Source organism: Benincasa hispida, chromosome 5 (genome assembly GCF_009727055.1).
Source record: "Benincasa hispida cultivar B227 chromosome 5, ASM972705v1, whole genome shotgun sequence".
Taxonomy (NCBI): Eukaryota; Viridiplantae; Streptophyta; class Magnoliopsida; order Cucurbitales; family Cucurbitaceae; genus Benincasa; species Benincasa hispida.
The window spans coordinates 35,725,157-35,737,016 of NC_052353.1; the positions used below are offsets into that span (position 1 = coordinate 35,725,157).

Below are 11,860 nucleotides of genomic sequence, written 5' to 3' on the forward strand. Positions count from 1 at the left end.
GAAGAGGAAGTTTCAAGTCAAGGTATGATTGAAGAATATGATCAAAAAGAGAAACCAAGGGTCAAGAGACTCTATCTATCCTGTAGTTATATATGAGAAGCCAGGTAAGACACAACCCAGAGAATTAATAGCAAGTGTAGATGTGCAATCTTATTATTCTTCTTGTGGCAAACATCATTGGGGTTAGTGATTGAAAGGGACCACTGTCTATTATAATTGTGGACAACGTGGTTGTTATAGGGAAAAGTGTCCACAACGGTTACATAGGGGTGTTATGCAAAAGAATAATTTGTTGTTTGGGAGTTCATTGTATAGGATATTTATGGGTTGGGTTCTTGTGTGTTGTGTTGTTTTCTTCACTATGTAGGTTTGTTAGCATTAACGACATAGTGGTGTGACTTAATATCTTGAGGTATCTGAAAGTGGATGTAACTCTTGAAATAACATAAAGGAGTGGTAGGAGAATCCTTTAAGCTAGTATCTACTTGCTAAAGAAAGAAGACAAGTTATTATGGAAGGATAGCACAAATGTTGAGTTATGTACTAGAAATGTTAGTTAACAAGATTGACTAGTGGTGTAAAAAATTCCTAGATATTTGGCCTAAGTGGTCTGGCATGGTACCTAGCACAGTAATGACCTTTTCAACAACGTACAGGTTGGTTTTGGAAGGGTTCAAAAGAGAGTTGGGGAATTAAACTATGGGAACCAGTGGATAAAAGTTACTCCTAACTAGAACTAACTGGTTTATTCTGTGTGATGCATCAATACAGATTGGGTTTAGGAAATCAATTGGTCTTAAGCCAGTACAGGTTACTCTAGGAATCTTAAATTATTAGAGAGAGACTAAAGACAACTCAAGATTGACAAAGAGTTATACAGGAGGTTTGAGGAACGATTGAGGAAAGAACTACATACCCCTGTAACAACCAATGCTGAGTAGAGAGAATTTTCTAACTAGTGGAAGCTTCTATGTGAATGGAAAAGAGTGTGATGGAAGAAAACTAGGAATGAGGAATAGTATATAAGGGTAAGTTACTTATAAGATCCTTCGAGAGTTCTATGGTCTTTTATTTGATCTTTATTTGTTGGAATTTTTTATTTTAAGTTCTAAAAATTCTGAAACTTCTTGTCGGAAAAACAGGGGCACCGTGGAAAGATTGGTCGATTCCAGGAGTTCTAGGGCAATTCGGACGTCCAAACTTTGATGTAAGTTAATTAAGAGGATGGCTAAAAGGTTTGTATTGGCTAATTAAGCTTTAAATGGCCGGAAAATGATGAATTTAAGTCTGAACGCTCCCCGGAAAAATAGAGGTCAAATCTGAAAATTTCTAGGCTGGAGGTTGAAGAAAGAGTTGACTTTCCTGGTTTGACTCCTGTCTGTCATCTATTGCCCGTCATTAAAAGCTGAAAAATCATTTTAGGTTAATTGAGGTGTTCTCAAGCATAATTACGGATCTAATTGGTATTTTTATGATACCTTAAACCTGAAATTAGAAGAAATTGAGATCCTAAGTCAACTATGAAGTTGATTAAGGGGTTAATTTAAAGTAAACCCTAATTAGGTTAATGAGTAAATTAAGGAAAATTGGAATAGAATTGGTTTTTATTGATGATTAATTTTAAGGTCCTGAGGTAATTTTAGAGCAGTTGAAGGACCAAATTACAAAGAAAACTCTACTTTGGGTCAAATTAGGGATTTGGGAAAAAGTTTTGGTGAAATTCGTTAATCTTGAAGATTAATTTTCAAATAATTAGATTATAGTCATTTGGAGGATAACTAGAGGATTATCGATATAATTTTAGGATAAACGGGAGATGGAGAAACCAAAATTATAAGGAGGAGCCGATTTACAGTGAGTAGTTTACTTTCAAATGTTTTGTTATAGAACTAATTATATATTATAGTATACTATGATTTATGAAATGTGATGGTTTAATAAACCGTGATTTCTAAACTCTCGATGGTTTTATATGATATTGATTTATCAAAATGTAGTTTGAAATCAGATTTTACATACTTGTAATTTGTATGGCTTTCATGAAAAACCTCTTGATGGTGAAATCAAGCTTGTTGAATGGTTGTGGAAATGGTTTCAAACTATTGATTTTGTACCGAGGGATGGTTATTTTTCCGTGCTACTTGAATATGTTTCAGTAGCATCGCTCAGGCGATCAGGGGGCTATCGGGGTCAGATATGGCCAGAGTATACCGGGAAGTCCAGAGGAACTTGCGCCTGTGGCGCCACCCAGGTTATCAGAGAGTTACACCGGGGTCAGATGTGGCCAGAGTATACTGGGGAGTCCGGAGTAACCTGGGCCTGTGGTGTGTACTTATGCTTAGCTTAGAGTCAGCTCTTCGTGCAAGTATGACCTTATGATTTGGTTTACACCACGGGGGACATTCTTTGTCCAGAGTAACCCGTCGTTGTAAACGAGTATTTGGGTACAGAGTTGGTGTGATTTTCTGATGATGGCTGAATGTTTTATAATGTGATTTTGAGGATGCTATGGTGATGTAATTAATTATCACTAGATTAGACAAATCAAAATCTTAAAATTTTTGATAGCCTTATTTGAGGAAGAAGAGAGAAGATTTTGGGGATGCTATGGTCGAAGCCAAGTAGTCCAAAGAAATGAAAGAATAGAAAGGACGAAAAGTTGAAGCAAAAGAAGGAGATTACAAAGAGATGCCAAAGTTTGCTAATGAAGGAAGACAGATTAACTCCACTTAAGTGTAGGAGAAAGATAATTGGGGAGCTGGCTATATACAATGACGATCTAGTTAGCACTCCCAATGAGGCTTATCTCCAAGGGTTTAGTCCCAAGAAGACAACAAATGGCAATGTGGTACATCTATGCACTTTGGGAAAAAAGATGAGCACAATGTAAATATGTTGCTTAGCACTGCTTAATTGGACAGATGCGCGTAAGGAGCTCAATTGTACCTTTCTGGGGACACGATTTTAATTGAACACTCCGAAAAGAGGTAAAGAGTCCAGGGTAATTTGGGAAGGCCAAGTTTGTTATGATAAAATCAGGTCGATTAAAGGTAGGTGGGACATAAAATTCAGAGAAGAAGATCAAGTCGGAAGGCAACAAAAGGTAAAGAGCAATACTCTCAAGTTTATATCTCAATGGTACGACCAAAACTTTGTTCTAAACTTCGCAATGGGGGCTAATGGTATAGGAAAAATTCGACAGAGGGGGCAAAAAGGATTTTTGACATGCAAAATATCAAATTTAACATTAAAAACTGAATGCAAGAAGTGAGGATAAGAAAATGGAGAGAAGTTGGTTTGGGTCAAGCTCATACTACCAAGGCCAAGGTCGAGCCCAAGGAAACAAACCCGTTTTCTTGGGGGAGTTGATGGGAGAAATCCCTACTCTAAATAGAAACAGGGATAGTGAGAAGTCGGACCGAAGAAGACAATAAATAAGGGTGAAAAGCATAAAGGAGAGGTAACTTAACAATTCTAATTTCTTCATCTCATCTAATTTTGTTACTGACTTAGGCATCATAGCTCTTTTTCTTTCTTTTGCAGGAACTCTCTTCCTTGAATTATAATTTTATAATTGTTGTCACGTGGAGGCCAAGTACGTTTTTCCTTAGACAAAATTTGGCATAAACAATTGTATTTGAATGAGTTTCAAATAATAAATTTATGTTGTAAAATAATAAATTCAAAAGACTAATTATCACCGGGAGTTTGATAGAGAAAAATTCATTTGTGGAATTTGCAGGCTATTTTATTTTATTTTTACTAAGAAGAAAGTGTACATGTTGATTATAAAAAATATATATAATTATCATAAGAAAATATTTATTTATCACATCCACATCAAGATTTTAAATGTCAATATTGACAAAAATATGTCAATGTTTCAACTTTATTTGAATTTCTATGTGAATATTGACAAAATGTTGGTGTCAATCGACTTTTTAGAGCATTTTCTTAGCTTGATAAGTTTAAATTTATATTTTTGTCAATGTTAGGTTCACATCATAGATATTTTGTTGATATTAGGTTACATGTTTCTTCAATTTTTCTAAGATATAATACAAATGTTGAATCATTCTTCAAATTGATGTTGAACCTATAAACATAAGAAAATATCGTGGTTACGTTGAAAATTTAAAACCTTAATCCACATATATACAATATACTCTATTATTAGTAATATATATTAATGAATTAGTTATTGAAACGATTGAGATAATTTCTTTGTTGTCCCACACTACTATTAGACATTTTCTTTGTCTTCAAAAAAACCCCTAAAATGTAACTATGCCCAACTTTCATCTCTGTATAAAAAGCCTTTAGCTAAGCCAGACCCCCAACATCAACATTCAACACATTTAACCATTATTCCAACTATAGCTTACAAATATGGCATTTGCCAACATTCTCTCCTCTCTTTGTTTGTTGGCATTAACCCGAGTCCTAGCTCCCGTTGCCCCCATCGAGGCAAAAAGCTACCCTAAGAACTACATAGCCGCCCACAACGCCATCCGTGCGGAGGTTGGTGTCGAGCCCCTCCATTGGAACGCCACTTTGGCTGCCTATGCTCAAAATTACGCCAACCCAAAGATTACCACTTGTCAAATGGAGCACTCTTGAGGACCCTATGGCGAAAACCTAGCAGAGGGATACGAAGTGATGACAGTAGAGACAGCGGTAAGTGTATGGGCCGATGAGAAAAATCATTATGACTATTATTCTAACACATGTATCATGTATCCATTATACACAGTTAGTGTGGAGGAACACCAAATCTGTTGGTTGTGCCCAAGTGAAATGCCAAAACAATTGGGTTTTTTTTATATACAACTATTATCCTCCAGGCAACTATATAGGCCAGCATCCATACTAACTTTTTAGATGATTAATTATAGGGTTTATTGTTGGTTTTTTAATTAAGAAAAAAAAAACAAAATTAAATAGTCTTTTTGGTCATTATGTTATATTCTATCCATATTAATTTTACTAGCCTTTGGATGTAGTACATGAATCATATTATTGTCAAAGTAAACATAACTTAATTACCACTAATTGACGTATTACACTCTCTTTTTAAAATTAGATGTTCAAATTCTCATTCCTCAATTTGTTTACTAAAAATTAATTGTAATTGAAACATAGCTCATTAATTTCATCTACCAGTTTATTTCATAAATTTTTGTAACCTTTATCGTCGGTCTAAAATAAAATTTCAAATGAATTAAAGTAGATTTTAAGGTACATTATATTGTACATAAAGACTTAAGGATATATATTATACAGAAGAAACATTGTTCACTTATGTCTACATGCTATTAGAAAATTGGACCTAACAGCAACATTTGAGGTTTCATTTTGAAGAATAGCAAAAATCGAAATTTTTTTTCGAATTCTAGCAAATTTCATCTAATGCATGTATATGTGCTTTTCTAAAATCCTAAATTGCATTTAACAATATCTTGTATTACACCATAATTAAATTTCCCCCTTCCTATATTTTAATATAAAAAAATCACATTACAAAAATCCCTCTTATTTGTTTAAATTTAAGAAATAATAAAAAAATCTTTCCAAACAAATTTATATCAATTTTTCTTTTTTTATTATTTTTTTTTTTACAAATATCATATCATCCTTATTATTACTGTTTTCATTATTTTTATTTTTTATTTTTTTAATCTTGTATTGTCTTTATTGTTCCAATTTTTCTTTCTTTCTTTTTTTTTTCTTCTCAAATACCTCAAAATTTATTGGAAAATGAGTGCGATAACACTCTCGACCTGCTTTCTTTCTCATAGTTATTGCCTAGAAACTCAATGTTTGATGATTTATCCTCTTTATCAGATCTATATGTTTAATCTTTCATCCTGTGGTTGTTATTTCTTCTGCAAAAAATTTTCATCTAACAACTTGATTTTCTTCAAACACGTCCTAGAAATTTTCTTTGAGAGGAGCTGATATTTGTGATGTGCGATCTTGATACAAGCTATTTGATTTTGTTGTTCAAGAGAAAATATAAACATGGATTATCGGAAATTTATATTATATAGTATATCCAACATCAAGGTTTTAAATATCAATGTTGACAAAATTATGTTGATGTTTCAACTATAGATAAATATATCAATGACAATATCGACAAAATATCGACGTCAATTGACTTTTTAGAGCATGTTTTTTACTTTGGCAAGTTCAAATTCATATTATTATTATCATTAGAGTTACATTATTGATATTTTGTTGACACCATAGTTGCATATTTCATAAAAATCGATGAAATATGCTACTATTAGACATAAGATATAATATAAATGTTGAATCATCCTTTATATTGGGATTGGACCAATAGACATAATAAAATATTGTGGACATGTTAACAGAAATATAAAACATTAATCATTATTAGTAATATATATTAATGAATTAGTTATGAGAAATGATTGAGAATTTCTTTTTGCCCCACACACTATCATTTGAAACTCTTTCACTTAGTAATGACTAACATCAGTAAAATAATAGATTTATTTATTTATTTTTAGAAATTTGATCAATTGAGATGATTTAGAATTATTTTAAAACTTTTTTTCTTTATTAAAATTTAAAATTCCAATTTTTCACTTTAATCAATATCATTAATTAGTCTGCATCATTATTATCTTATTATATTAAAACAATAACATACATTAAAATGAACCCCATTGTTTTTCTTTTACTAAAAAATCTTTGTCCAAATCTTTAAATGAGAAGTCCAATGTGCTATCTTTCAAATTCTTTAAAACCTTAAAATTATGTGTAAAACAAAATACAAAAACATTATCAAATTAGAATATAGGTTATTTTTTTTATTAATTCTAAAACTTAAAGAACATTATATGTATTAAAATATCTCATAGTACTTTGTTTCTTCAAGTTTAATAGCATGGAAATGATAGATTTGTATTCGATTGTGGCAAAATATTAGAAGAGCACATATTCCATGTCTAAAATGTTAAAAAACCGATGGGCTCCTAACACTATAAAAAAGTCTATGCCTTTGGGTCAACTGCAATTAGAAATACTTTAAGTTTGATTGTGTTAAATTTCCTTTATATTCTCTAGGTTGAGAATGAGATTAAAGAGTATGAGTAATACAACATGTAATAGTGATCAGGGAGAGAATTATTTTGTGCGATTAAAATAATTTTTAACATAGGTGAAATCTTTTTGGTCAATAATTTTTTCGTTATTATGGAGTTTTTCCATGTTGATACTTGTATTCCCAGATTTATTGTCTTTTTATTAATTTCTCTATTATTTTTCTGTTATTTCTGTGATAGGAGTATGAGATTTTCCTGAACAATTTGAAACTCTAACTTTGCGGATGTAAATGTATTATTCAATTGAATTATGTTCTGATTAAGAATATGTGTGAATGACAATTATTGTCTTGATATGAACTTAACATTTGCTAAATGAGGAATATAATTTATCAAGAAACTTTTTTTTTCCTAGGAATTTAATAACTTTCATGTAATTTGTGTTAATTGAAATAATCTTGTAAAGTGGAATGATATTAATTGGTAAAATAATTTAATTTAATAGATTGTCATTCCCTTTAAAAAAAAATAAAAAAAAAAAAGACAAAAAGAAGGTCTCTCCAAATGTGTCTACCAAGGTGTCTCCAAGCAAAGCTACAAGGCTGTCTCTTATACACATCTAGATGTGTATAAGAGACAGGTATTAGAAAATTTTCATGTTTCAAGATTAAAGACTACGAGTATATATATATAAAATAATAATAATAATAATAATAATAATAATAATCAAATTAGAGTACTCATGTTATAAGCTTCCCTAAAAAATTTCACCAACTTGTTTACTTGGAAAAGTAAAACAAAAGAAACAAAAAGGCAGAGAGGAATTGTCTAATAATCATGGTTGTCCATCATTTTGAAGTAGTAGGATAATGAGTCTCACATTCGTACATTGACATGTAATGGGACCTTCTTTTCCATTATAAACGAGGTCAATATTGGTTACTTTTATTTCTTCACATGACAAGTCGCTACTGCAAACAAGCTTGACCGTCATTGGGATTGCCGAAGTTCCTATAAGATTCTTGAAGTTCACTTTACTAATCTTAATCTTTGATGAAATCTAAAAAAGTAAAATGAAAAATTTATTTGTGAAGTTGACATGAAGAATTTCAAAATCAAAGTTTTGAGAATGATGAATACCTTTCTATTGCACTAATTCCATGGCAGTACTCTTGGTCTATGAGAATTGGGTTGCTAACATTTACCATTATAATGTCTTAAAAATGCATGTTGGTAGCAGTACTAGCAACAGGAGAGGTTGACCATGTTTTGATCCTAACACCATTTGTAGTGTTCATTATGGTGCAGTTCTTCACTACGATACCTTCAACGGGTTCTTCATTAGTGTATTTTCAAAGACTTCCTATACTTATTCCATGTCCAGGTCCGCATGTTACGTTGGTGACTTTTATTCGTTTGCTTCCATCTCCAAGGGAGATGCAATCATTTCCTGTTGCGATTTGAGACTCAGTAATTGATATCCTAATCGATCGACCAATATGTATTCCATCTGTGTGGGGACTATTTTCTGGTGCAATTATGTTGACACCATTGAATATGAGGTTGTTGCATCCTAGGATGTTGATATGGAAGTTCTGACTATCAATTGATGTTATTCTCTTCGCAGTTGAATTGGTAATGAAGTTGAACATGCAATATGTCATATCATAGCAAGGGTGAAGCCACAAATTTTTACAAGAAGGGACAAGATCATGATCAATTTTTTTTTCCAATATATAATTTTTATACTTTCAAAATTTAGCACATACTTAATGTTTTTAATGGTTAAAATTTATTTCTAAACTTAATTCCTTTAACATTATCATAAGTATTTACCATTTTATTGTGACCAATGAGATTGAAAAGAAAAACAATGCAAGGTATATAGAGCTTACAATAGGAAGATCAGCACAATTTATGTTTGTATGGCAATCATTCTTTTCCCAACCTGCCTTTCCCTGACCATCAAAAACTCCTCCACCTGATAGTGTCAATCTATCAACATATGCAAAAGTAATCCAACTATCCCCTTGGGGGTGTTTTGGAGCCTGCAATATTCCTCGAAGTCGCATTTCAATAGGGCTCTTATAAGGGCCTTTAAATTTTCCTTCACTTACTTTAAACGTTCCTTTTGGAATTACCACTGCACTTGGACGAAAAGATGCACATGCATCATTCCATGCATCTTCCAAAGCCTATGTTTCACAAGTAACAAAAATTAGCAAAGATAATTTATCAATACAATAAGTAATCACTTTCACATTCATTTTATTGTGTGTGTTAACTCGGTGATATCAACACCAGGCCCAATGTCACCATACTTCCTCAAAGGAAAAATAACATCAACATGGGATCGAGTCTCAACTTTAAATGATAACAGTGACATCAATAATATAGTAGTCAAGAAGCTCGATTTAATCACACCCATATCGTCTTTTTTTCTCTTTTAACTTATTCTTTATGTAAGATGTTTGAAAATTTGTATGCAATTGATGTTTTATTTTGCATTCTAAACTCTCTAAATATATCAATTGAAGAATAAAAGACAAGTTGCAATGAAACTAAAAGATGTTGTATAGGTTGTGAACTTGATGTGTGACATATTATTAACCCCCCATCCCTATTTTTTAATCTAAACACAAATTGATAACTAAACTTTGTTTATTGTTCGACAGTTATTTCATCAAGGGTGTGCCTAATTAAAATATACTGAGGTATTAGAATATGAAAAATATGAAAAAAGCTTTTTCTGGCCACAAACTAATTGTAGCCTAATTAAAATATGAAAAAACCTACGTGTTTATATCGAACCCTGAATAATGATGAATTTTGATTATTATATTTCATGGTTAGAAAAACTCACATGGTTGGATCTAAATTAATGTAAATGAAAATATAAAGCTTTATTTTGAACTTGCATAAAAGCATTACCTTATTCAACAATACTTTTGTGGAGATTTGTCGGAAATAAGACGTTTAAGTTTTCATCTTATAAAATTAATACGCTTTTTAAAAAGTTGTTAGAATAATTTATCTCGATGCATCTAATATGAGATTGGCCATTGAGATTTTATTTCAAAATAACTTTTTATAACTTATCGATTATTTTGCGTCTTCTCTATAGATCTCGCTAGAATTACGCATCGAGATTTGCTAACTTTTCCAAATATTATGTAATCTTCTCATATCTTTCCAAAATAAAAAAAATCACACTACCAAATAGTTTACAATTTGGAGAAATTTGAAAAGATAATTGGTAAATATATATTTAGATAGTCGGTAAATTAATTTAGAAATTTGTTTAATTTTGTGGATCTCAGTGTTAATCCCGAACAAATTGACACTGAGATTCGATATATTTGAGCTTTTTAAGTAAAATGCAGGCATAATTAACACCTAAATTCAGTATATTTGAGCTTTTTCGAATGAATCTCAAGTAGGATTAATATCGAGATTCAACATATATCCCAAATTCTACCCAATTTTTCGTGAAATTTGATATTTTCCAAAATTTAATAATGATAGTGCAATCATCTTGAATTAATTTGGAAAATCTATTTTGACAGTAGGAAACTCATTTGGAATTTTGGAAATTCATTCAACTATCAAAAGATAAATTATGCTAAGTTTTAAAAAATTACGAAATAAATATGACACTTATTTGGTATAAGTAAAGAAAACCAAATTTGGAGAAAATTTGAAAAGATATAAGATTTGGTATAAGATTTGGGAAGATTACATACAAAATTAACAAATTAATCTGGCCAGATGTACTGAGAAAATCGAAAACAATCAATAAGTTATAAAAAGTTTTTTTTTTTAACTAAATCTCGATGGTCAATCTTGAATGAGATGAACCGAGAAAAAATATTCTAACTAGCTGCCAAAAAGAATGCTAATTTTGTAATGTGAAAACTTAAAAAGATTATTTATGATAATTTCCTTTCTTTTGTTTAAAAAGATGACAACAACATTAAAATTTGAACCAAAAAATAAATCCATTCATCAACCTAAAGTTTTCTTTAACATGTAAAATTGGAACATTTTAGGAAAAGAAAACACACAACAAACGAAAGTTATGATTCAACTCTTCAAAATGCTACAAGCTAGCATATAATTATCCTTTTCTCGATAGCTCGTATGATAAATAAAAGATGTGGCTTTTTAATTGCTTTCTACACATGTTTTAATTTTGGATGTGTTTTCCATGCATACCACCAAATCGCTGAGATTGTGGCTAAAACCATCCATATAAATCTGTTCCAAATCTGTTTTTCAACAAAAGATCCTTATTTTAGCATGACTTAGTCTAAGACCATTTGATAACGTTCTCGTTTCCTATTTTTCGTTCGTTGTTTTTTGTTTCATGTTTCCTCTTTTTTAAGAATAGGAATATGTTTGATAATTATTCCCGTTCTTTGTTATTTTAAATAAAGAAATAGAAACATAAACTTGTTTGATAACTATATCTTGTTTTTTGTTTCTTTTTTTTTCCTTATTTTTTTTAACAATATAATATATAAAATAAGATATGTCATACATTAAACATTGAAAAAAAGATATTATTTCCATTCCCTGTTATTTGAAATAAAGAAATAGAAACATAATCTTGTTTGATAACTATTTCTTGTTTTTTGTTTATTGTTTTTTTCCTTATTTTTTTTAACAATATAATATAAAAAAGAAGATATGTCATACATTAAACATTGGAAAAAAGATATTATCAAAAGTTTATATCATATAATACAAGGCTAGACCTCGATGACCACTAAATATAATAACAA

The 11,860-nt window shown here is 30.7% G+C and overlaps 2 pseudogenes; one reads left to right on the forward strand and one right to left on the reverse strand.

The window, feature by feature from the left end:
- The first annotated feature begins 4,389 nt into the window (after positions 1–4,389).
- Positions 4,390–4,873, forward strand: LOC120078803 (annotated as a pseudogene).
- Positions 4,874–7,911: 3,038 nt separating this feature from the next.
- LOC120077313 lies at positions 7,912–9,504 on the reverse strand (annotated as a pseudogene).
- Positions 9,505–11,860: the final 2,356 nt, after the last annotated feature.